At 45.1% G+C, this 27,691-nt stretch overlaps 1 protein-coding gene and 1 long non-coding RNA gene across 3 annotated transcripts in view; one reads left to right on the top strand and one right to left on the bottom strand.

Moving 5' to 3' along the window:
* Nucleotides 1-12,394, bottom strand: part of Znf385b (zinc finger protein 385B) — a 352,992-nt gene extending 340,598 nt beyond the window's left edge. The window contains exon 1 of one of the 2 annotated variants that reach the window (XM_050120126.1): nucleotides 12,240-12,394. The gene's annotated coding sequence lies outside the window, so the exon portion shown is untranslated. The remainder of the gene's footprint in view (nucleotides 1-12,239) is intronic. The other variant, XM_050120118.1, reaches the window with a different exon arrangement.
* LOC126487406 (uncharacterized) lies at nucleotides 12,392-18,358 on the top strand. The gene is made up of 3 exons (XR_007588368.1): nucleotides 12,392-12,503; nucleotides 15,285-15,401; nucleotides 17,584-18,358. It is a non-coding gene; the product is annotated as an uncharacterized lncRNA (long non-coding RNA).
* The last annotated feature ends 9,333 nt before the right edge of the window (nucleotides 18,359-27,691 follow it).

Here is a 27,691-nt window from a genome sequence, read left to right as displayed (position 1 = left end):
TTCTCTTAGGGTAAGTGTGAGACGGGTAGCTTACCAACCTAGCATTTACTTTTCCGCCAGAGTCTTGTGCAATCATTAACTTGTTTCAGAAACCAACAAGCCTATCTTCAAGAAGCTTTAAGTCTAGGGAGAGGAATAAAAACAAAACAAAAACTCAAGACAAAGCTGATTACAATCTAATGCCACAAATAGCCTATGAGAAGTGGTCTGCACACCCGCAAGGAGGTTCAAGGTCATTTAAGCAAGGTTGCCTGCACACAGCCTGCAGAAAGTCCCACAAGTCTTGACCCTATGAGCAGAGCAGGAAGCAGCGGTGGAATTCCGGCTAACGAACACCCTGGAATCCGTGCTATTGGGCTGCTAGATGGGATCATGTGATAGCACATGTGTTAAGTGCAATGTTCCAGAAACTGGGAGGTGTGACTATTCGTTCTTGTTTTCAGGAGTCTAGAAATAACGCCCACTTTTTCTCAGACACCCTCTCGCCCCTGTCTGTAACCAATCCTCAAACGATTTTGACCGCTAATGTGAAGGGGACAGATCACAGGAATCAATTCAGCTGAGCTTCTACTCAGTGCTGGGACTCCTTTTCTGGCTTCTGGTGTCTGAGCCACACACTGCTGACTATCAGCTCAAGGGAACACAGAACGTCAAGGCAGGCAGACCGTTATTGGAAAGCTGGAAGCATTAGAAAGTACTTTCTCATATTGAGTCGAAATCTGTCTCCTGTTTTCCTGCCCTGACTGCTGGAGCCGCACAAAATGAATCTACGTCCGTGTCCACCCTTTCAGGCAACTGCCATGTCTGTTCTAAGCCTTCTTATCTGACACAGATGGAGAGACACACGCCAATCCTCTCCCTGGAAGGGGGTCAAAAGACAGCGGCCATGGGAGTTTGGGAGGTTCGCGAACACTCTACCTGTCTTCCATCATACTGGGCTGTGAGGAAAGGCTTCTGCCCATATGGAATCCTGACCTCAATGTGCCTGGTCATCATACGGCCTGAAAGGGATGAAGAAGTGGCGGAGCCAGAGAGGCCCTGCGAGTGGTATGACCTTCCCAATTAGGCACGGGCTCCACTGACTATTAAAAAACCCGCCCTGCAGGGGTGTCCTCAAGCCGCCTGCATAATAACTCCAAGGGAGCAGCTCAGATGTTTCCTCTTACATTGTTTTTCTAAACGTTGGAAAAGAAGCTTTGCCAGGCCCTCAGTGATAAGCCTCTGGACCCTCAAGGTTTGCTACTGCTACATCCCGGATGTTTGATTCTCGTCCTCCTTACATCGACCATGCTCGGGGGGCACATAGATCTCTGCTAATCCTCTACATGTACCAAATTACACTTCTGTTACCACTGAGCCCTCCCTCAGAGTGTAGGGAAGGGGGCGACATCAGTGAGAGATGAGGGAGACAGTGCAGGACTCAATCACAGCATGGCCCTATAACAAGGACATAGTAAACTAGAGACCTAGACACCTCCTGCCCCCGAAAACAAGGTGTTAGTTAACAAAACACAACAGGACCGTTGGGTTTCAAATTAGTGGTCAGCGTGAGAGCTGAAACGTAGTCACTAATGACCAGTATGCTGATTACTCCACACACCAGCAGAAACAATGCTAACGTTGGAATCTTCAATGGATGTACTGAAGTGTGCTCCCTGAAGACTTGGGAGAATAGTTACACAGTCTGCACAGTCCTTCAGTATTTCAGAAAGATGACCTCAATGCTCAGCTGTCCCTAAAGTCTTGATTCCCCTCTGCCAATGCCAGCCCAGGGCATGGCCTGTTGTTCCTTCTCTGCTGCAAGGCAAGACAAAAGACAACGGATCTCAGAGCCTGCTGGATGCTGACCGAGTTAAACCTTGCTTATGTAAGTCCCGCAAGGCAAGGGAATCGCCGAGGATCTGAAGGGCTTACAGGGGTCTCTGCCTAGACAGCAGCAGCTTGGCTGTGCACCGTCACATCTGGACCCTGGCTGGTTATCTTGGTAGCTTCTTAGTAGTCCTGAGGACAGAGGATAGGAAGAAGCCAACGAGAAAGGAGACCGGAATTTCCCTCCCTAAAAACCACAAAGCCAGAACAAACGGCTCTTCCCAGAATGCTGAGAAGGGGAAAGCCTAGGGACGTGGCGAGGAAGACACACTGTAACCGATAGTCCTCCCAGTGGTCTCCACGCCTGCCCAGTGGTCACTGAGACCCATGCGGTCACCAAAGACAAACCTCCATACAGTACTGACAGCAATCCTCATCCAGGGATGGTTAACTGACCCCCAGATGGCAACTCACGCCACCTCCGTTTGGTTTTAGTGGGGGCTTTTGATTTTTCTTTTCTTCTTGAATTTTTGGAGAGAGAGAGACAGACAAGGTACATCTTCCTCGTGAGTGTGTGTAGCTGCATATATAGGGGTCAGTGCAGGACATGCACACGTGTGAAAGAACATGTCTGTGGCGGCTAGAGTGGACAGTGGGCTTATCCCTCCACTATTCTTCATCCTTACTGTTTTCGGACAAGGTCTCACACTGAACGAGGAGCTCAGCAGTTCAGCTAGACTTGCTGTCCGTCAAGTCTCAGCAAGCCCCAGAGGCCTTCCTGCCGCATCCAGTTCCTCCATGTTGGCTCTGGAGGCCTCAGCTCCATTCCTCAGGCTTTCGTGGCAAGCACATTACTGACTGAACCATCTCCTTAGCCCTTTCCCTTAGAGTTTGTAGGATTAGATTGGGCCCTGGAATCACAACACCCAATATGTCATGCTTACAGAAACACCGAGGCGAAGCGCACAGCCAGCAGTATACTCGGCTGTAGGGACCTGCAGTGAACTGGAACCCATAAGGCCAGTGAGAAGCCAATGGTGGAGCAAAGACTGCTTGCCAGAGTTCACATGGGAAAGGCCCTGCGTGGCTGGCTCTAGGCTCTTAAGGCAAAGTGACCACAGTGTAGTCTGACAGAGCTGAGCTTCTCCGGGACTTTCACTTGGAGCCATAAATAATTCCGACAAACCCTCCTAGCTGAGAACCAGTGCTAACCTCCGAGGGTGGCCTGGTTGCTTCTCCAACCTGGTGAGACTAAGCCTCTGCTATGGCTTGGATCTTAAATGTGTTCAACACTTGGTCCTCAACCAGTTTCAATATGAAGAAGTAGTAAGAACTCCACAGTGTGAGGTCTGGTCAGAAAATGAAATGGTTGCAGGGGTGATGTTAGAAGGAGGGATTTTACATTGACCTCTTCTCTGCTTCAGAGATACCATGGGGTGCACAACTGTGTTCCCCCACACGCTCCTCACCATGCTGTGGGCCCTCAGCACAAATACCAAAGCAATAGCACTAACCCACGAAGACACTACACTTCTGAAACAATAGAAAATAATAATCAACTTTCTTCCTTTAAGTTTTATCTCAAACGTCTTTCAGTCATGGGAAACTGGTTGACATAGCCTCCAAAAGTGAATAAATATGAAAAGCCAATCAATCATGCAGGCGCAGGCCTTTACTCCCCGCACTCAGATGCAGAGACAGGCTGATCTCCGGGAATTCAAGGCCAGCTGGTCTGCAGAGTGAGCTTCACTCACTCTGGACTGTGTACAGAAACCCCTTCTTAGTATCCCCCCAAAAGATTCTACCCTTTTAAAAGTGAAATTGACTATTAAGAGCCCATAAAAGGGACACGAGGTATATACATTTAAACTCTGAAAACCTTTCATGGAGTTCATCAATTATAGCTTTCTCTTGTTGCCATTTTGCTTTCTAAATTATAACAACAAATAAAACCCAGCTATTAATATAAATGCTGCTATACCCCGGAGGACTTGGGCGGCCATCCATCTACAGTCAGGGTCCCTGGAAGAAGGCACCACTAAGTGGATGTGCCCTCACCCTAGATACACAGACCCTCATGCGGTCCTTAGCAACATAAACTCCAGCCACTCCCCAATGTGTTCACCTAGGGACCGAGTGAGGGACGCACGGTCATGCAGAAGCTCTTTAGCCAGCCTATCTTCCCTAAAGCTCTAGAACCCACTTGCATTAGTAAAAGAGAAATCTACAGGGGGCTCCACATTTTTTTTTCAAAAGTCCCTGCAGTGCTTACAATCCCACTTCCCTTTAGGCTCCCACCTCGCTGCTGTTCTAAGGGAAACAAGGAAAAGTCGATGAGAAAATACAAAATACATCATTGATGAGCAATGGGTTTGGGGAAATGGGAGGGAGTGAGTGGGAGGAAGAGACGGGAGGCTGCGCGGTATGAGAGGAGAATAAAGAGGGAAAGAAGAAAAAGAAAAAATTAGATTAAAAAAAATACAGCATTGCAAAACACCACGTGCTTTTCAAACTGAAGCTCAAGCCCTCAGGGCTGTAAAAGCCCCTTTGGCAGAGAAGTCAGCGTACCTCCGCGGCACCTGGCATTAGTGACAAGCCGCAGGATGAGCGCTTACGGCTACCTTCACGGATGCCATAGGTGCCAAGAGCTTTGCTGAGCACATGATGCTGTACCATCTAAAAATAATCCCACGGAAGCACTCTCCGTTGTTTCTTAGACTTGGGAAACTAAAGCCATAAGAACGTTAAGTGATATTGAGCCAATATTACACAGCTAATAAAGGAAGGTGCCAGGAGCGACAGTCACAGTCTGGTCCGGGACACACACTCCATCTTTGGGCTAGGCTATTTCCCATCTTCAAAGTGTAACACAAATCAGGGCCGGGTGCCTTTTCAGGACTCGGTCATGTGACATCAACTGATTCGAATAAAAGTAGTTAGTGTAAATAAAATGAAAATGTCTCATATATGGATATATGCACGTGTGTATTTTTATATATAAACAATGAGATCTCATGACTTGTGTCTTTATTCTAAACATTAGACTTCCATAGCATATAAGGTAGTTCCTCCCCCTCAAAGCCTGTGAGGGACAACCTCCCCACTCTCAAACCATCACAGAGAAACACACACACACACTTACAATAGGAAGTTGAGGATCTAATGCTTATACCAGGAAGCATTATCTGCCCTGCTCATGTCCCTAGGCTCTAATTTTAAATATTCTAATTTTTCCGTGTCTCGTTTTTCTATTTACCAAAGAGAATTTTGTACGAGGGTTAATTTTAACCCTAAAGACACCATGACTCAACAGCCGTCGGACTAACTGGTCGTTCCCATTCGCTTTTCTGATGTGCCAAAGACACAGTGATTTGTTCAGCCTGAAAGCAGAATCAGAATCTGAGCCACGTTTGGAAATCAGTGGAAGCTTGACCAAGTGTCCAAGCTTTGAAGGTACAAACACCTTACTTACCAGGCTAAGCATGAGTCCTCTTAGCAAATACACGTCAAACATCACAGCTCACTGCAGAATTTTACACGAGTTAACTAAGACTTAGAAGAGTGTGCTCGTCACTTCTCACAACAGTCTTCAGTGTAGCACAATTTTTAAATAAGCCATCTTATCCTCTTAATTGTGTTAATGAAAAACCTATATATCACAATGTGGAAATAAATACTGGACTGTTAGTGTAAACTTAGCTGAAAACATTTGTCCTGACTCAGAAGTAACCAGAATGGAACTCTGTATTCCAACTGACAAACGGGTCACACAGCATCCCGGATAATCATATTCACACAGCATCCTGGATAATCATGGCCACACAACATCCCTGATAATCACAGTCACACAGTATCCCTGACACGGTCACACAACATCCCTGATAATCATGGCCACACAACATCCCGGATAATCATATTCACACAGCATCCCTGATAATCACAGTCACACAGTATCCCTGGCACGGTCACACAACATCCCTGATAATCATGGCCACACAACATCCCTGATAATCATGGCCACACAACATCCCTGATAATCATGGCCACACAACATCCCTGATAATAACATTCTGCTACCCCTGCCAGGCCCACTAAAATTACAAACAACTTTTTTATTTATTTTCAGATGTATGAAGAAAAGAAAGTGGAATATTAGTCCCCAGTAACTATTGGTTCTGCCCATTTATCTAAGCTTTGTTTTGCTGATATAATGATAACATAATAGCATAATGGCTATTCAGAACCCCAGCCAAAAAAGAGGGGGGAACTTGATTGGCTTTAGCCTTCACAGGACAGAATATCTCTGTGTGTGCTTTTTTATTTTTAAATTCCATTTCCTATTATAAACTCAGAAATGTAAATGCTTTGCACATTCATATTTATTACCAAAATAAAATGCTCTCTCAGGCCCATGAATTTCAATCCTTTTTATTTGTTTATGATAGAACTGTCTTTATTAAAGAGCTAAGTCATTTTTCATAAAGAAGGTAAAAAAGTCTAGCCATCCTTCTGTATCAGTTTATAAGGATTTTAATCTATCTCGGCTATTTACGAGATCCTAGAGTTGATGTGGCACCAAATGAATCAAATACCAAAGGGTGGATGAATTTTTATTAGTATATATGCCTTCCCTATTTTTTTCACTGCCATCTGAGAACTATGCTCGTAAATTTCTTTTCAAACTGATCATACTGAGCTGAATCTCTTGAAGCTGAACGAGGGATGAGGGCAGTGTTGACTAGGCTAACCCTTAGTGGGTCAGGGCCTTCAAGCTGCCCTTCTGTGACTGGCCAGGTGAACAGTCGCTGCCCTTCCCAGAACGTAGGAGCCCCCGGTACTACAGCCACAACTAGCAGACAGCATCTCACCCAAGGTCCACTGGGAGCAGCTCAACTCACGTCATCCTAAAGAAATCAAGAATCAGGGAACTGAAGTAACCTCTCCACACTCTCTCCAAGCTCATGAACTGGCTGGAGACTAGAATCGCTCTGGGAGATTTTTTTAAAACACCGATAAGCATTCTTATTGTTTAAGTAAGAAGTGATTTTTAGTGTGCATCTCAGGATCACAAAACCTGAATTAGAGATTCAGGGAACAGTCGCTTTCTTAAGAAATACAGACATGTTAGGTCTAGTAATGCCAGCTTTGTGGGGAGGATGAGGTACAAGGATTCCAAGTTCAAGGCCAGCCTATGCAACTTAGCGAGACCCTGTCTCAAAAAAAAAAAAAACTAAAAAAAGGGGGGCTGACAAAGTGGCTGGGTGGGTCAAATGTACCTGCTGCCAAACCTGGAACCCTGAACTCAATCCCTGCAGCCACGTGGTAGAAAAGAATGGGAAAGGAAGGTGGAAAAAGAGCCATTTCCACAAGTTGTCCTCTGACGTCTACATGGCCACCCACGTGCACAAGTGTGAGCAGTCTTTGCATATGTACACAAGAACTTAATTAAATGTCATAAAGATAATAATGCAATTGTAAAAAATAAAAGGGGCTGGAGAGGTAGCTCAGCAGCAGAGCTCTCGCTTAGCATAAGTGAGGATCTAGATTCAGATCCCCAACACTGAAAAAAATTTTTTTTCTTAAAAGAAAACAGCCTGTCAGTGGGTACTTAGGAAGCAGAGGCAGGCATATCTCTGTGAGTTCAAGGCCAGCTGGGCTACAGAGCGAGTTCCAGGACAGGCTTCAAAGCTACAGAGAGAGAGAGCTAATCTCGAAACACCAGGAAAGAAAAAGAGAAGAAAGGAAGGAAGGAAGGAAGGAGGGAGGGAGGGAGGGAGGGAGGGAGGGAGGGAGGGAGGGAGGGAGGAAGGAAGGAAGGAAGGAGGGAGGGAGGGAGGGAGGGAGGGAGGGAGGGAGGGAGGGAGGAAGGAAGGAAGGAAGGAAGGAAGGAAGGAAGGAAGGAAGGAAGGAAGGAAGAGCAAGCGAGCAATAAATTGTCCCCAGCAGTAGAAGTTCAAGTTGTTTAGCTGATAAAGGACCATGATGCATGGTCAATGGCAGAAACACACACCAGCTTGAGCAGATCAGCAAGCCTCATTTCTTTACCCAGCCCAGCATTTGTCTCCCAAGGGAAGGAAGATCCACATGGTGTCTGCCTTGGTCCTGAAGCGCACCCAAGAAGCTCTGGGTGACAGGGGATGGAAGAACCCAGAAAGGAAACAGTTTTGTCTGGGTCTCCCCTTAGCAAACAAGGTAGAAAAAGGGCTTGAGTCTCCTGCTCCCTGGTAGAAGAATGGGTGGGGCAGGGGGTCAGTCAGCCAGGGCACCTGAAGAGAATTTCAGGGGAGGGTGAGGAGGGAGAGGGGAAGAGGGTGTGTGTACAAAGACAAGGAAGCGCTGGAGAGCAAAGCAGAGTAAGAAAGAAACTGAACCAAGTTGTGCAATCCTGGGAAAATGAAACGGGTATAACAAAGCACTGTTATCTGGCTGGAGAAAAATGCAATGGGGTCCAATCCAATTGCAATACTGCAGCACTGAAATCATAGGGAAGCACATGGAAATAACCACGCCTCCACCCATCCTTGGGAAACAGATCCATACCTGTATTTTCCTAATAGGAAGTCGTATGGAAGCCCGCACCAACGGTACTACAGCCACCAAGCAGAGCGGCCATCACAGCTAGCAACTCCCAAGCCTGCTGACATCACCTTCTGCCTTCAAGCTGAACACGTGGCTCTAGGACCAGCTTCTTCTACACTATCTGGGAGTTTGTTAGGGATGCAGAATCATGGGCCTCATCCGAGTCCCTGCTCAACCAGAACCTACACTTAATAACATTTATGTTTATGTGCATATTCAAGTTCACGAAGCACAGCCTCTGCTATAAGAACCTAACTGAAGTGTTTAAATAATATCAGTTACATGAACTGAGACTACAGAGCCAGGCAGAACTTAGTCCAACTAGTTCCATTATCTGCTGATGTTTGTCCTATGGGAAGCCAGGCCCTGGGCTAAGTATTTCGGGAAATGACGGGCTAAGGTTAGGCCAGGTGACTGTAGAGCTCTTAAGTGAGAACGCAGAAAACACATAATTGCCTTGCACTTCAGAGAAGTGAAATCGAAGGTAATAGAGTTTGGTGGAGTCAAAGCTGCAGTGCAACGGGAGACCAGGAAGCACGCAGCAACTGCCCCGACTCTCAGACAGGTGAATCTGGCTGCAGGGAAGTGAGAGGTCTGTTCCCAGAGGTAACAGCAGGAGCACAGGGCTGCAGTGCAGAGCCCTGTTGTGGGCTAAGAAAGCCAAGGCCTTCTGCACAGGGCAGGTCAGACGGTTGCAAGTGCCTGACGACACTCCAGAGCACCGAATGGAGGAGCCCCAAGCCAGTGGGATCGCTGGTGCCCCATTTCTACCACGTAAGACTACACTTTAGCAGTGGGTTCTGACATTGAAATTTTTTCAGTATATCACTGAACATCCACAGACGCTTTTAAAATCTGCAACTAAGGTTGCACCTAGCACAGGGCAGATTCGCTTAATAAATAAGTCGTTGAGGTCAGAGTGCGGCGGAGGATCTTGCTTGCTCGTAGAGCAGAGGTTTATGTTACACTGGGGCCCTGCAGGAGACTTGACTAGTGAGTATGTTTTAGAGAGCTTGTTCTCCAAAAGCAAGGACGAAATGCTTTAGGAATGGGAGAGACAAGAGATGGCAAACTAATGGGTGAGGGGTTAGCATCTAGAAAAAGCTTGCACAAAGGCATTTGCACTGGGAATACGAAGACGGACTCTGCAGAGGCACCGTGGAGATGGAAGCCGTGGCTGTGGAGCACCTGGTGCAAAGAAACAGCATTGGGGAGGCTCAGTGCGCTTGGGGAAATGTGAAAATCAATGCAAAGTTGCCCCTGCATATCTAAAAGAACCATGGTGATGAGCTTAAGTTTAGATTTAGGAAATAGATGGTAGACCTGAGGCACAGAGAGCAGTGCAAGGCCCTCTAAGGGGTTTCACTGTGTAAATATGAAATTAGGAGGGATGCAGAACTATGATGTCATTTCAGGAAGAAATCATCTTTATTAATAAAAGACAACACTGGATAAAAATCCACAAAAAAACCCTACAGAGCAAAGTAAATCAAGAAAAGGCATTAGATTTAAAATAAAAAACAAACAAACAATGAAGAAGAAAAATGTTGGGATCATACTGAGATCCATGGGAACAGAGACAAGAATGAGAAACAGTGACAGGACGATACTGAATGATATATAGAGGGGATGATAATAATAATAATAATAATAATAATAATAATAATAATAATAAAACAAGCAAACAGAAACCAGGGAAAATTTCAGCACACAAACACTGTCATTCATATATCTATATATACTGTAGATAGATAGATAGATAGATAGATAGATAGATAGATAGATAGATAGATATGGTGTGATAGATAGATAGATAGATAGATAGATAGATAGATAGATATGGTGTGAGAGGAAAAGAGAGAAAGAGAGAGAGAGAGCACTGTCAGTTGAGGTCAGGTAGTAACATTTTCAAACTCAGGCAGAAGAAGGGGAAAGCAGAGTCTTGTTCATGGAACCCAACACCACCCAGCATTATTCTACGCAGATTTTCATCCCCCGAGTTGCTTGTTGGGATGGATTCTCTTCACTCCCAGCGCCAGGACATTTGATCATCACACAATAGTCCCACTTTGTGGAGCTCTCTTCCAGCTATCTGCTGCGCCTGGGTGCCAAGTGCTAACCACACTTCTGTCTAATTTGACTGAGGAGGAAATGCCTCCATTTGGTTTCCTTCTGACTCAGTTCAAAGAGACAAACTGTTTCCTTTGGTCCTGGGAATCTGAGTATTGTTAAAATGCTGTAAGCTAGGAACATTGTTTCTCTTAATATCAATGACAGTACTTATTAGGTTCCTCTTAAATCATTTACCTATGCAACCATAACACAATATTATGTAAATGAGATGCTTCAGGGATTATACTGCAAAACACGGGTGTCCACACAGGACTATGCCAGCGATGCTTCCCAGTCTTGGAGAGTTCACCTTTCGGAAATCATGTACTACAAATGCACCCAGGAGAGGTCAAGGAGATTTACAAGAATAGCTTATTTGATCTGTGGTTTTCACCTTAAACTCCCTCAAATCACTTTCAGAGATGAGTAAAAGTGTAAATGATGAACTCACAAACACTTGATGACAGAAAAATATAAAATTGGAACAGCGAACGCTTTGACCAAATAAACATATTTTCACCTTTTTATAAGTAGCCAAAATTGCAAACCAGTATTTTACATTCTAAGGACATTCATCTATGACAAGAAAGGACAGCCCATACTCACTGCACACACGCTATTAAAATACGATTGAAGGAGCTGAAACAGGCAAGAGCAGACCCCAAAACACTGAGGGGAGGTATCTGGAGCCTAATCGTTTGAGATGGGCTCGGTAACTTTCAGAAAAGCTCCCCGTCTCATTTAATAAACACATTTCTCAGCCCTTCCTAAATTGTACGGACGCTGCCAACCTACCCTACCACGCAAGGTTGTTTTCCATTTGGGCATCTATTTTCCCTGTATCTTGCTTCATTGTGGCAAAGTTTGCAATAGCCTCTGTGTACTGCGCATCAGATAAGCGAAACCAGTGAGAAACGCCAACCTCCTCTCTACATGAAAATGGTTCCAAATCCAGGAACTTTTGAGGCCATTCCAAAATTCTTTGTGCTCATGGGGGCAGGGGCATTTTATTTTCCTTGAAGGACCCAAGAGATTTGCTATCAGAGTGTCCTCGGGAGTCACAGGAAGCAAAGTAGGAGCGACCTCCCTCTAGCCTAGCCTTCCCCTCATCCCAAGGCCCTCACACAGCAGAGGCAAAACAGATGGTCCTCCCCCTCCTGTTTCCCTCCTGCCTTCCGCCATCCCGCAGAGTCCTCCCACCCTGAGCTGACACCTTCACCAGCTCTCACTAGCCCAGGCTGCCCTTTGCAGCTCCTAACAAGTACAAACTTTGGGCATCTGCTCTTAAACCTCATCATCCACCTAGCTCCGGGTCTCTTCTCTGCAGAATGCCCTTGGGACCCTAAGCTTCCACTGTCATCCTCCCCTCACACCTCGGTACCCAAATTACTCATTTCCCTTGAGTAAAAAGAGTCTGCAAAACCCCGGAGTTCCGGGGGCAGAGGCGCTGCCGCTGACCCCTGCGAGGTTCTCCTCGTCCCCCATCCTTCTCCATGCTCCCTTTCCGTCAGGCTTATCCCAGCCCACCCTGGGGACCCTTTGCTCGTCTGGCTTTCACGACCTATTCCTTGACTCGAGGGGCTGGAGGGAGCCTCGCCTCTGCGGCCGGGGCAGCGGCCAGGAGCCCGCCTCTACAAGTGGGGCGGCGGGACGGAGCGCAAACTCCACCGTTCGCCGAGGAGGAGGCGGTGGGGACCGGCGCGGACGCGGCGACGCGGGGCCGCTCGCCCCAAGCTTACCTCTGCGCGCGGGCGGCGGGTGCGCTGGGGCAGCCGCTCCCGAGGCCGGGGGGCTGTGGCCGGTGTTTGGGAGGCGGCGCTCCCGCCAGGGCTGCGCTGGGGCTTCGCGCAGACGCTCTCCCGCGGTCTGCGGCAGCCCGGGGCGGTGGCGCCGGCGACAGCTCTGCGCCGCGGCCCCCGGAACTGTCCGACCCAGCGGGAGCGCGGGCTGAGCGGCTGGTAGCGGGCTCCACGCTCAGCGCCTGCGCGCCCGGCCTCGCCCAGGTAAGGGGCGTGTGCCCGGGTCCTCGCGGGCCACCGGGACCGACCGGCGTGAGGACGGGGCGAGGCGCTTGGCGCGGGGGATGTTGCGGGCCGGGAGTGAACGCCACGGAGACGCCCGGGGGCGGCGCAGCCTCGGAGCCCGCCTGGCCACCGGGTCCCACGCGCCCCTCAGCCTCCAGCAGAGGTCAGGGTGGGGAGGAGTGAGGTCCCCCAGCCGGGATGCCAACCTTGCGCGTGGGGAGGAGGGGAAGAGGGGGACGTGTCACCTATTGGCCAAGCGGACTGAAACTCTTCTTGCAGCTACTTGCCACCAAGTATTGGCTCTGCGGGTGCGTGCAGCTCCGGGCTGGTGGGCAACACGGTGCAGCCTCCGCGTGGGCCCAGGGCTTCGCAGCCCGGTGCGAACCCGCAAGGCTCGTGCGCAGGGGAGGGGCTCGCTTGCCTCCCACTGCCAGGCCTGGTTGATTGAAGTTTCAAAAAACTAAACCGTGTCAGGGGTTTCCCCCGGTGTAAGCCATCTTCTGAAAATAGTGCAGACACAGCCAGGGCGTTTGCTTCTGCCAGGGAAAGCACTTCAAAGAAAACACTGGGGGGAAGGAAACATAATTTTAAGGGCTCGGTCTTCTGAGATGATTTCTTTGGGAAGAAATTCAAGGGTAACAAATGACAAGGGAGCCCTGTTAGGCAGTGGAGGATTTTTTTTTTAAAACCAGATTACTTGACTTTGAAATATATTTCTTTGGATCTTGTCTTAGATGATTGACACTAAAGCCATAAATTATTAATCCAGCAGCTGTTAATGTCTTGGCATAGTGTCCAGAGTAAATACCTTCGAGTCCAGCCAAAGCCAGTGCTGCTTCCGGGGTGGGATTGAGATCCCGTGTACGTACACTCGCCCCATTCTAGAGCCTTCCGAAAAAGCAGCTTGCTTGCGTTTTTGGGTTTTGTGTGTGTGTGTGTGTGTGTGTGTGTGTGTGTATGTGTGTGTGTTTAATCCACCTTGGAATGTCAGTTTATTGCAGGCGCCAGCGCACCTGAGGTAACCAGCATGAGAAAATGGGACATTAGTTTGACTGATGGTCTTTATATTTTTAGAATCCAAACATCTTCTAGGTAGGCAGGCTCACTCTAAGGACAGACCGTTACTGGTATGTTTATTATTACTACTGTTCTCTATTCAAAATGACTGCACGAGGCAAGCTACAAAATTCATAACCTCACAAGAACATGAAGAACTGCAATTGCTTGAAGAAGTCTTTATAAAAATGATGGCCCCAATGCTTCTTCCTGTCCATGAAGGTTATATTGAAAGTAAGCCTCGTCTGCGTTCTGAGAATGAGGCTCTGGAAAACTGAGGCCCTCAGGAACTTCTATGAGGAAAGCACCCAGTTTCCAGTCCCTTGCACTTGAGGGTTGAAAACAGGGTAGTTGCCTTAGGAGGTTCTGACCTCACAAGTATTAGCATTCCCAGAACTCTAAGGAGCATGGAGAATGGGAGGGCTCTGGAGGCCTCCAGCCAACACCTTTGTACTTGGAGAAAGAAGAAAGAAAAAAAAAAAAAAGAGAGCAAGCCCTATGGGCCGGAACACCTGTGCGAAGCACGCCTCATAGCTTGCACGATTTAGCAGGATGTGCATTTTTTATGTCCTGCAATCTGCAACTATATCCTTCTCTCCTCCCTGTCTATTTTTAATCACTTATAGCCAAGATGTATGGGAGAAAATAATTTGAGGGTTGCATTTCCTAACAACAGCTGAAAGAAGCATAAAATATTTGCAGATGAGTCTTTTTTTTTTTTAACCTGTGACTTAAGAGACAAAGAACTGTGCCCTCTGTGTCCTTAGCCAAGGTAAGAAAAAGGCTTCTAGAAGACCATGTACCAAAGCAATTGCTATGCCTTCCTGGAAAATACCCTTCAATATGGAAACAACTGTAAACTAAAAGAAGCGATGTATAGGGAAAATTCAATGAAAGCTACGTTTCCCGTCCAAAGTGTGATCGTCTGTCAGCTCATTTGGCATTGACTGCTTTCCCGGATCTGTGTGCTGGAGGGCAACTTCTGGTTCTCTGGGCTGCCACCCTTTTCCTAAAACTGTTCATCAGTAACAGAGAGCTGCCACCCTAAACAAAGACTATCCGCTAGGAACGCACAGGTGAAACTAGCACATCATGGAAACACCCTGCACGGGAAGAAACAGAGCAGAAAGAGATCCAGTTAAGCCTTGCCCGCTTTTGTGTTTATGAGGTATACAGTTGGTAAATATCTCCTGAAAGTCATACTAAATGCAGTCAAACTCCCTTTCAATAACCTTGTTAGCCCCTCCGCAGTACGTAATAGTGATAAATCGATCAACTGACTTGAAAACTTTAGAAATCTTTTGGTTTTATGTTACAATACCACGTGTGAATTTACACATAGCACATTCCTATAGAACAAGCCTCTGCTGGCATTTGATATTTCTTTGCAGCTACCAGTGCCTCAGTACACCCAGTCTTGGGGATGGGAACATCCTCTGAATGCCACTTTTGTTGTGGGACAGAGGTCAGAAACTTTAGCTGCGGCTTCCCAGCCTAGGGTTTCTGTCCTGTGGCACAAGACTGATGAGAGGGAGCCTTAATGAATTTCTGCAATTTCTGCATTTCTGCAAAGTCGTGCTGTGTAGAAACCTCACAGAAATACAGGACGCTGTTGGCCGGTGGATATCTCACTCCGGTTTCTCTTTCCCTTCGTGCCTGTCCGGGTACTACGTAACCCTTCAAAGTGTTTCATGAATTTTGCAGTGGTCCCCTCGAGGAAGGTGCAGTGATGACTCTATCTTAGGGAAGCTCTGCTGCTGTACAACCGAGGAAGAAGGGTTTCCATGCTGGAGGGCTTGACTTCTGACCTGTGCTTAACTGGTGTGTATGCTCTAAAGTTCGCCTTTTAAAATCGTGACGTGTGTGTGTGTGTGTGTGTGTGTGTGTGTGAGAGAGAGAGAGAGGGGGGGGGAGGGAGAGGGAGAGAGAGAGATGTGTGGAGGTCAGAGGACAACTTGCGGTACTCAGTTTTTCCCTTTCACCATATGAGCCCTGGATCTTGAATTCAGGTAGCCATACTCCGCAGTACTGCCCTTACCTGCTGAGCCACCTCTCTGGCCTACTTTCTTCATCTTTAACATGAGCGAATAAAAACATCTTATTTACAGCAGTATCCATCCTGAGGGCCAAAGCAAAGAAAATACTTTTGCAAATTGCAAAACACATCATGAGGGTTTGTTATAATTTGTTTTTAACAAATATTTGGTAAATAAACGAGAGGTTTATACCCACATTTGACAATAAAGTCTAAAGCGTACTTAGAAATGAAAACATATGCCCCTGGTTCTGATAGAGCAGGCGCAGCCAGAAGAAAAGTAGTATGGAATATTTTCAATCGGCTCCTAAATGACATGTGTTTACAAGGCCTGAAGAGAGGCCACTCCTGTGCTAACATTCCACAGACTGACTTGAACTTCAGATTACGGGCAGTTGGAATGTTGCTGACAGAAAGCCAAAATTATTTGGGGTGATCCTTAGTCCCCTTGGGAGTCACTAATCATCCACCTCTGTATCAGAGCCCACATTCTCTTGACTTTCAAATAAAAATCTTGAAATACATCACTGCTTAGACTGGATCCACCTAGATTCCATCAACACAGAGGCTAAGAATGCCATGAGACATTAGTGAAACCTGTGTTTTAGAAGCTGCATTCTTTAAAGCTCCAACTTGGATTGAGCCACAAAAGAGTTTTTGTTAAAAATAATTTATTTTATTTTTGATTAATTTGTTATTTTTATTTAATTACATTTATTTATCAGGGAGCGGGCGTGCATGTCATGACATGTGAAGATCAGAGGGCAACTTGTGGAGTTGGTCTTCTCCTCCTGCACCTGGGTTACAGGGACGATACTCAGGGCTCAGGCTCAGCCCTGGGCCACACAGGAAGACCCATTTATATTAATTAAGGATCTCTGCTCATTCACGATAGCTAATGATGAATTGTAACAACCATTTTTGTGGTTTTATTGACCAGGTAGTTTTCAGTACCCTTTTATCCAGACATTTACTTAAAAATAAAAACACTGTTAGACCTTTAAGGTCAATGCGTTGGTTTTTATGCGGAAATTCCAACTTGAACTGTATGTTTATTTATCTCTGCGACAATCAATAAAGAGATGTGGAGGAGTTTGTTTTAGATGGAAATCTTAAAGTTATTTCTGCCATGTCGGTTTGTGTTTCTCAGTTTTGAATCTATATTATCTTTTAAGTCTAGCGGCTGCCTCTGTTAAGAAGGTAAAGAAAGAAAGATCATTTTAAACCTCGAGCTTTCTTCCTGACGAGCTGTTCTCATTTTCTCCCTGTCTCAGAGGTTCTTTTTTTTTTTTAAAATGCGAATCATTAGTATTCTTTGAAAAAGAATTGTCCCCTTGGCCTATAATTATATTTTACCTGGAAATTGAGGGATTTTTTTTCATCTTTTTTTTTTTAATTCAATGCTGTTAGCAGAGAAAGGCCACATAAACCCCCTGCTCACTAACTGAACTCTCCCTATTTACACATTATGATTTATCTAAATTTCCAAATTTATTGTCTAAGCATTCTTCCTGAGTGTAACTGAGCTCTGTTTTCACCCCCCTTTCTCATAAGAAAAATATGTATTTTCTTGAGCTCTCGTGGAATTGGTGCTGGACCGTGACACTCTTGTCCCCTCTCTGAGGTGGTAATATCTTTTGTGTCCAGAGGTGACCAGTATTGTAGGAAGGTTCCTGGGACCCTAGCCACAGCCTTGCAGTGACAACACAACCTCTCACTCTACACCTGTCCCTTTGCAAACCAAGCCAGCCCAGCCCTGGAGCCGCGACACCACCGTACTCCTCCCCTGGTTAGATCCCAAGATGAATAGGCTAGTGACACCCCCCCCCCCCGTGTGGCTCCGTGCTCTGAGACGATATAAAATAATTAATCTTCTTTGAACTGTGTTTGCAATTTTGATTTCAGTCCACTTTTAAAGGTCTGAAAATGTGATAATAGTCCTTTCAAAAATGTTCATTTCTTTCCTAGGCCTAATTCTCTGACTCCCTGAGTATTTAACTCACTACTGCCTTGCAGACCAAGATCATTTGGGTTCAAACTGTAGTTCTAAATACTTCTCCACTTTGACCTTTGCCACAATGTTGGATTTACCGTGTTGATAAACGTCTTAATGCTTCGTTTTGACTGAAGAACATTGTGTTCCAGGCACTCTATTGTGCTTTGTTCTGTTGAACTGTGTAAGACTCCTATGAGGGAGAAAAAAAAAAATAACACCGTCTTACAGATGAAGAGAAGCAGTGAGTTGGGGATGTGCTAAACCACTGTGGGCAGAGCCATGGCTGTCTGGGCTTGTCTGTTCTTTCCAAAGTTCTTCGTGGGCTCCCTTGTGAGGTTCACAGGCAAATGTGGACGAAAGTACATGCTTTCCTCAAAGTGGAAATCTCACCCTCGTCATCTTTCGGCACCTTCTAGTACTTTCCAGAATGTGCCCTGGAAGACCCCTCAGTTCATAGAGCACTTGCCTGTGTGTTCTGTGAAGCAGTCACTGTCACCAGGCTTTCAGGGTTACTCTCAAATTAGTCACCTTGAAGAGAGGCTCCCAGGTGCCCAGGGCAATGTCCCCAGTTAGTTCCTTGGGCAGCTGAGGATAGGGAACCTCAAATGACCCTATCCTATAGCCATACTGATGAATATCTTGCATATCACCATAGAACCTTCATCTAGCGATGGATAGAGATAGAGACAGAGACCCACACTGGAGCATCGGACTAAGCTCCCAAAGTCCCAATGAGGAGCAGAAGGAGGGAGAACATGAGCATGGAAGTCAGGACCATTAAGAGGTGCACCCATCCACTGAGACAGTGGGGCTGATCTATTGGGAGATCACCAAGGCCAGCTGGACTGTGACTGAAAAAGCATGGGATAAAACCGGACTCTCTGAACATGGCGGACAATGAGGGCTGATGAGAAGCCAAGGACAATGGCATGGGGTTTTGTTCCTACTTCATGTTCTGGCTTTGTGGGCGCCTAGCCAGTTTGGATGTTCACCCTCCTAGACCTGGATGGAGGGGGGAGGACCTTGGACTTTCCACAGGGCAGGGAACCCTGACTGCTCTTTGGACTGGAGAGGGAGGGGGAGAGGAGTGGGGGGGAGGGGAAGAGGGGCGGGAGGAGGGGGAGGGAAATGGGAGGCTGGGAGGAGGCAGGAAATTTTTTTCAATAAAAAAATTCAGATTATAAAAAAATTAAAATTTAAAAATAAATAAATACTATTGCACAAAAAAAAGAAAAAAAGGAAAAAAATTTAGTCACCTTGAAGTGAAGAGAGCTGAAGAAGAAGGTTCCTGTTCCTCTGCAGACTCCTCGTACATGGTAGCCTGTCATCTCCCCACAACTTTTGAATCTCTTAAACCATCAGGGGTCCTCCAAACAACTTCCTAAATAAAGACGGTAGCTACCTTACAGCCCATCCAGATAAAACTGTGCAGCTCCTGAAGCCCAGGACTCCTTCCTGGACTTTGGTTAAATTTGCCCCCACTGGCAGGGCCTGGGGCTGCAGCACACCAGCTGAGGTTTAATACAGGGCTAAAAGTTGCTTGTGGTTTCCATTCCTTTTGATTGTGTTTGTTTTCAAGACAGCATTTCTCTGTGTAAAACCTCTGGCTGTGGGCTGGAGAGATGGCTCAGTGGTTGGGAGCGCTGTCTGCTCTTCCGGAGGTCCCGAGTTCGGTTCCCAGCAACCACATGGTGGCTCCAAACCATCTGTGATGAGATCTGGCGCCCTTCTCTGGCGTATGAGTATTGATGGAGGCAGAAAGTTGTATACATAACAAATAAATCTTAAAAAAAAAAAAAAAAAAAACCCTCTGGCTGTGCCAAAACACAACTCTGTAGACCAGACTGGCCTCGAACTCACAGAGATCTGCCTGCCTCTGTTTCCCTCAGGAGTGCTGGGATAAAAAGCTTGCAAAGCCTTCCCCTGCCCCCAGGCTGTGATTTCCATTCTTATCAACCTACATTTGGGGGCAGAACAGAATTTCCTACTGCAGAAAAGGTAACGTTTTTCAGGAACTCAGGTCTAACCAACCGTTCAATTGTGTTTAAGTAAACATTTTGTATTTAACATACAGGTAGTCTACTAGGCATTGGGGAAACCATGGTGAGCAGCCTGGAGTATATACTCTAAAGTCCACAGAAATGCCAGTGGCTTACAGCAAACCACCCAACAGCCACTGCTTCTCCTTTCACTGAGGTGTGATCTTGTCTTCTGTTTTGTATTTAACACGTGTCCTTTGTCTCCCAGCTCTCCATCTTTTCCCTTCGTTTTCTCAACTTATTTATCCCTTTCCCCATCTCTTTTCCTTAGTAAAGATAATATACTAATATTCTACTCAATTCAATATTGACTTTGGGTTACAACAATTTTACTTCCGTACTACTGGCCAAAAGTTTATTTGTTTGGGTTTTTTTTTTTTTTTTTTTTTTTTTACATTTTTTATTAACACAAGGAGCTAGCAATACTTGGGCACTTTCGGAAACCAGATATCCCAAGATGCTCCTAAGACTGTGCCAGGGGCTAGCATTTCACTTGGTACCCTACAGGAGCTATCAGGTTCAAGTCTAGAGCACAATTAACAATAATTTAAGTATCAACTGTTAGCCAACGAACTCCGAGCTGACATCAGCGTATTCTAGAGGGTTGGGTGGCATTACTGAAGCTTGGGTGGGTTTCTGAGAAAGATCCCTTGAAGGTCAATCTAACTGAATCGACAAAAAGGGAAGATGTGGTGAGCAATAGAACGGGTTTGCAAAAGACGTTGAGAGTCTAGAGTACACGACCAGCAGCTACCACCAACTACCACCAGCTTCCGGCGTTATGGTCATGAGAAGCTGGGTTAAATTTCCTGTGCCCCTGCCTCCCTATCTGCTAGCTTTGGCGCTATCAGGAAACCTTTTGAGTCAACCTCAGTGAGATTCTTCATGTTTAAACCTGTCAACCACTTGTACTCATTTTGTACCTTTGAAGAAATCTTTCTTGCTTTACCTACTGGCTATGTTACTTTTCTTGTTGCTAGTACAATACCAGACAACAGCGGTGGAAGGAAGGAAGGTATTATTTGAACCACAGTGTGGGGTCAAGAAGGCACAACAGGGGGCTAAGATAGCTAATGACCTTGCATCCACAGTCAGGAAACGAGGAGCCTGACCCATGGGACAGATGGTACTTCTCACATCCAAGTTATAGATCTCTACATCAGCTAAACCTCCTTGGGAACACCCTCCCTGAAACATGCAGAGGTCTGTCTCCTGGGTGATGCTAGAGCTCGTGAAGCTGGTAGTCAAAATTAACCACCATCACACATATATATCTAAGCTTGCAGGGACATCACCTCAGCAGGCAGTTCAAAGGTACATTTTGAAAAATTATTTGCTTAAAAAATGGGCTCTCCGGAAGGTCCGACTGTTACCACTGGAATAACAGATAACATCTGCAGGTGTTTTTGTTGCTTTCAGTCACAAAAGCTGCTGGATAACCTGTAGTCCATAGGACAGACCCTGCAGCCAACAAGGAGAAATACATATAAAGGCCAATTCTGCGGAGAGGACCAAATGGACCCCGTATTTGTGCTCACTGCAACAGCCTAAGAGCATCAGATGAGCGGACAATTATGCGGCCATTTTGATAAAGATGCAATGGAATGGGAATCTTGTCTTTTGCTACAACTTTTCCAAATGGCACCTATAATATTTTCCAAAGACCTATAATAACACGTCTTGTTTACTCAGGAGATAATTTTGATCAGTCTTAGAAATAAACATAAATAAAACCCAATCTTTTAGAAATAACACGAAATCTTAGTTATAGGAATAACACTAATACTACTTAGAAAAATACTTCTCATAGCTTAATGAACGACAGGGAAAACTGGAGACTTCATAAGGGAGAAGTTGAACACACCCAATGAGAGGGCTGTTTTGTAACCTTCTTACTGATGTTTCTTAGCATTTTATAGTGCTTTGGAAAATTATTAGCTATGGTTTGAAGAAAGAGAAAAGAAACTGAGGCGAGATGGTTCAGTCAGTGACAGTGGTCATCTCACAAACGTGAGGCCCTGAATGCTACCTACCTGAATTCCGCAGGCATGGTGGTATACACTAACTCCCGGCATGGGCTAAGACATATATAAGAAGATCCCAGTGCTTGCCAGTTAGTCTAGCCTAACTGTGACCTTCAAGCCATGAAAGACTTGAGACGTAACAGCGTTCCTCAGAAGCACACTTAAGAGTGTCCTGTGGTTGCCACATACACATGCACACACTTGCACATATGTGTACGTACATGACACACACACCACAAACACACGCACACAAACACACACACATTACAAAGCAGAAGAAAATAAATATATACATCAGAGCAAAGCAGAATAAATCAGGGAATGAAAGATTGAATACAGCAAGAAAGCCATCCATATTCATTGATTTCCAGAAGTTTTGATCGATATCTAGCATTTCAGGCACACTCTAAAGGTTGACTAATGTATGCTGAGATGCATTGGCATATTGCATTGTCTGGTATGTACCAGCTGAGATTTCTTTCACATATGCCAAGTTTTCCTGGATTTAAAATGTAAGGCAAATAGTTCTTTTCAACCTTCTAAGGAGGCGGTTGTGTTACATGAGACATATTAAACGTGGAGCACACACTCAAGCACTTTGATGGGGATGGGAATTGAGATCGTCTCTCAGGAAGTTACAGTGTTAGTGTGCATGTGCTTCAACACAGCCATTCGACATTATCTGAGAAGCACTCTCGAATACTTACGCAAAGCAAAGAATGAACCAAGATGCCCATTGTGCCGTGGTTTGTATGAGAAAGCATTGCAAGGAAACTAAGTATTTAGCAATGGTGGGATGATAAAATAAATTGATGTACTATGCACCACCAATCTTATCAATGGAAGTTACCTGTATTTGCGTCAATATTTTTTTGTAATACTAGTAAAAATCTCCTTAAAAGCAATTGACTGAAGGGCTGGGAAGATGACTCGATAGGTAAGATGCTGCTTGTGCAAACATCTGGGTCCAGACACTCGATACCTACATAAAAAGTAGCCAGGAGTGGCATGCAGCATGCATTTGCAATCCCAGCACTGGGAGTGGCAGATTCACTTATGTCCAGGAGGTTGCTGGTCAGCTAGCCTACCCAAAACGGCGAGATCCGGGATTACTAAGAGACCTGCCTTAAAATAGAGGATAGATAGATAGATAGATAGATAGATAGATAGATAGATAGATGATAGATGATAGATAGATAGATAGATAGATAGATAGATGATAGATAGATGATAGATGATAGATAGATAGAGGAGAGCAATAGAAGATGCCTAATGTCAACCTATGGCTTACACATCTCTCTCTCTCTCTCTGTCTCTCTCTCTCTCTCTCTCTCTCACACACACACACACACACACACACACACGTTGTGTAATAAACACAGACAGACGACAAGTCCCAGTCTACCTTGACTGCCACTTAAACTCTCCGAGAATCCTGAAATGGAAATCATTGCTTGTAATGACTAGTAACTGTTGTAGCCCAAACCTGAATTAGCTTCACTGCTATGGAGAATCTCAAGACAGCCCTGCTGTTTCTGGAGAGATTCAGCAATTTGTGTGTGTGTGTGTGTGTGTGTTTTCGGTGATTCCAAATTCATATTAGTTGTCCTCAGCTTTATTTCAAAACTCTTTTCGTGCAAGTAATTTTTAAAAGTTGCCTGCCCAGACCCCTGCTTGCTTAACTTCTTCCATTTAAAGAAAAAAAAATAATGCAACATCACATTGGGTCAGTTGAGGTGAGAGCCGGGTGGGGGAGGGACGGGCACACCGTTTTTGTCCTGCACCCAGAAGGAAAGAACAATTAAATGCCCGACTCGGAGCTCCCTCTCTCCTCTCCTTAACCTGTAGGTCACATTCTGTCTTCACTTTACATTGCCGCTGACATCCTGATATCCCTACCCAGGTGCTTTTCAACTATCTATTTCTTACCCCGTATTAATTTAGCAGTCAGCTAAATCCAAGTCACAAACTCCCCCTCTTATGCTGCAGGCAAGGCTTAACTCTTGAATTCCTGGAGTGTGGAACCTGATGGGAGCAACATCAACCTCCTTCCTCACCAGAAAGAACACCTCAGAATTTTTCCTTTCCTATCCGAGGCACCGACCTCCATTTCTCTTGCTTCATACAGGACAGCCTTCTGCGGCTTAGCTTTGTGGCCTCTAGCCCTGCTCCATCATTTAAGAGAACGGCCTCTTCTCTGTGGTACCTCCTGTCTTCTACTCACTTCACAAAAACCCTATAATCAACGCATCCAGGGCAAAGCCGACTGAAACACAGGAAACTGTGTTTCTCTTCTCTTTGGGTTCCATTGTCTTATTTGTCCTTTGTCACGACTACATATTTAATATTTCAAACACTTCCTTGTCCTCAAGACTGCTCTGAAGTGACTTAGAGTAGTGCATGCCATAGAAAACCTCACAAGACACAGCCTCCTGTTTAAAAGCCTGCTCTAGCCAGGTACGATAGCGTACACCTGCAACCCCAGCATGAAGCAAGGTAGGTAAAGAGGGGGGGGGGGTGAGGTACAGGCTATCTCGGGCTACACAGTGAGATGAACTCAATGAAGCAAGACAAAACCTTAACAACCAAAGGGACTCTCTTTTTCTACTTTAGATTGAACACGCACAACACACTTTTAGGAAAGGCTGCCCCGATTTGTTGCCTACAGTTTCTCCCCTTCTCTTTAACCTTCGCCACCAGACCTAAATCTACTTCAAACACGTCACATCTACTTCCAGCTGGCAGTTTCCATTCTCTTTGATTATCCTTATTTTAACTGTTAGTTGTTTTAAAGTATTCCCTTGTAATCCTAGTGAATTCTCATACACCCACCCTCACACTCAACTCTGACCCACCCCTACTGGTCACATGGATGAGAGAGTCTCTGATCTACCTGACACCACTCAGGAAGTACGTGACAAAGCCTGGGCTCAGAACCGGATCTTCAGAGTCCTAGCCTCTGCTCTTCTCACTTCCATGGGCCTCTTTTTCATCAAGCCTCGCACAGATGGCACAAGGACTTCTGATGTGCCTGCACCACTGCATATATGTACAGGATGCAGGATATGTTTGGACACGGCTTTCTGCTTTGACCTACCGCTAGCTAATGCAGCGGGGCTTCCTGCAGCACTCAACATGGAATTACTTCCCGATGAAAGCTGTTGTCTGTTTCCACATACAAAGCAAGATCTGACCACAGGCACCTGAGAAGCAAATGTAAGAGAGTTGTGCTGAAATCTTGTCATCAGAATTCACGTTGTTAAAGTGCCTGGGATCTTTGGGCACATGAATATCTTAACAGCCTCAATTTTAAAAAGCAGGTGACCCTCATTAGACTGTATTCTTCCGCAGGAGAGTGAGCTGGAGGGAAGCTATAATTTACACATAGTCACCTTCCATAAAGTGTTTTTTGAGTAAACAGAGAAGTTGAAGGACCTCAAATAGCCAAACTTAAATTGCTGCTCCATTTGTATGACCTTTAGTGAATAGGAACTAGCCTACCTTGCTAAATTCTGAGCATCCTGAACTCTTGTGACCCTGGTAACATCTTCAAATGTCTAGGGCAGTGCCCCATCTCTCACTTCCTCTCTTATAACCATCACGAACATTGCTGACCTGGAACTGCTGTCTTCTCTAATTTCTTTGCAGGTAACTTTCCCCCCCCCCCACCTGCCTACATCTGTTGCTCCGTGAAAATTGTTGCCTGATAGAGGTATTCCTCCACCTGCTATTTCTAAGGCAAGAGGCATAAATACATCTGGGTTTTTCTCTCCTGAGCAATCCCTTGCGCTTAATCCTAATTAGTCCAGTCATTTACCTTCGTTCATTGCCATCATTTTGTTCATTTTGTAGCCATTTGGAAATGTTTTTGAAAACCTGCTGCCTATTGTTTTTCTACTCTAATATATGTAACTTTCCCTAATGTGGCTTGTTTACATTGTCTTCTTCCTCGGCACAATTTCTTTGTAGATTGGTAACTTTATGTCTTTCCCTTATGTCTGCATAAATTGCCAAAGGTCTCTGTTAGACACTTATTTATTCATGCTGCTCTCTTTGTTTCTCTGCCACACTCTTGCCCTATTTTTGAACAATTATAACTAAAGTGAGCAAATTCTTTATTTTGCAACCATTCCATGAAATGGACTCCCGGAACTCACGAGATAATATCACACCATAACCTTGGTGTTTAGCTGAGGGATGGAGAAGCCAAGCAGAGGAGAGGTCATGATAACAGAATTCCATAGAGTTCTCGCACTGAGAAAGAGCTGCTGTGCAATAGGGTGGATGGGAAACCCGAACTCAGGGGCAGTTTGTAAAGATAGCAGCCAGGTTTTAACCGACTCTCTCTGAGATGTGAGGGAACGAGCACTGGTGAGTGCTATTGATGGCTTCAACAGGAACGGGTCTTTGGAGCATGGGGCTCTAGGAGGACCGGCGGGATGTTGCTGGCCAAGCAGATGGCAGCAGAAAAAGTCCCTCTGGAGGAAAGGAGGAGCTTGCTCAGGTAATGCCTTGCTTCTTGGTGGTTGAATCAAGAGCCAATGGAAATGAGGGAGCAGGGGCACGGGGGTAAATAGAAGAAAGAGGAGCATTTATCATTTCCAACTAACGAGAATCCATCCCATAATTTTGATATTGCTCCATGTCAATGATGTCTATTGCCAGAATTTCCCCCAAGTTTTAGCCTGTCTTCTATTTTGTTTTGCTTTGTTTTCTCATGAGATGACTTGATGAACCCAAGCTCTTCATTTTAGAGCTCAAGGTTAGCACTTCACATTTTACTTGAAAAACTTTGCTTGAGAAAAGAAAGATGTCCACCTATACTTTCTATTTTAAAGTTTTCAAATTTGCCTTTTGACTTTTTAGTTCTTAATTCACCCATAGTCAATGCTGGTGACCCATATATGCTTCCTGACTCAGTCTTTTCGACAGTTTCTCATTTTGCCAGTTACCGTCCATATGACCTCTGGATGCAAACTCACGGTTACCTCAATCCTTTTCAGATCCTCTGTTCTTTTCCACTGGACAATTTAAAAAGGTAACATTCCAGACCATTGTCCCTATTAGTTAATATTGTTACTTATAGCAGCTTCAGAACATAGTGTTATATCAGGTACAATATTAAGAATAAAACAGTTTGGTTATCATAGGTGGCACAGGTAGACAAATGTGTAAATTTTGAGTGGACCAGTGGTGAAACCAGGATTAATCAAATTAAATGTTTTGAAGGTTACAGTGGGTAAGGAATACAGGGGATACTGTTAAGCATAATTTGGGTTTTTGAAAATCCAGATTTTGACTTGTTTTCTTCAAAATTGTGATTTCATTGGTCTGTTTTAATAGCGATATTTAAAACTAGGTGTGATCACCCATACATAAAATTCCAGCACATAGGAGAGTAAGGCAAAAGGACTATAAATTTGAAGCCTGCCTGATCTATATAATGAGATCTTGTCCCAAAGTAAACAAAACAAAATCAATAATGATTTTTTAAAGAATGTCATACTTTCAGTTATATAATGATGCTGAGGAGAACAAAATAAACAACAATAAATCTGTATCAATCTAATAAAACTGGAGACAATCAACTGCTGATTCAACTAAAGCACAATTCTGAGAAAAACTTGTTACACATTTCTTACCCTATCTTGTTAGAGGACAGACATACACTACGTTCATAAAAATAATATCTAGCAAGCCACCCATCAGAAGTTGAGGTACTAGTATAGAGCTAAAGGGTGGAAAATATCATAGAGGAACTATACATTATTAAATCCTTAGTTCAAACAATTTTTTTTTATTTACTACGTAGGTCCTAGGGATTGAATTCAGGTCACTAGGCTTGCGTGGCAAGTGCTTTAACTGCTGAGCTGTCTTGTCCGCCTCCACACAGTTCTGTAGACCAAAATTCTTCAACTAGGGGCAAACAAGTTTGCATTTACAATTCTATATGGTTGATCGAAGTATACAGTTTCTGTCCTAGCATCAGCGTAGATCAAAAGTCAGCAGCTCTTATC

The sequence above is a fragment of the Alexandromys fortis genome, unplaced genomic scaffold (assembly GCF_014885135.2).
Source record: "Alexandromys fortis isolate MF-2015 unplaced genomic scaffold, M_Fortis_MF-2015_v1.1 scaffold_8_1_9099942, whole genome shotgun sequence".
Taxonomy (NCBI): domain Eukaryota; kingdom Metazoa; phylum Chordata; class Mammalia; order Rodentia; family Cricetidae; genus Alexandromys; species Alexandromys fortis.
Note: the sequence above shows the minus strand (reverse complement) of the source record. Positions and strands in the feature narration are given on the sequence as shown.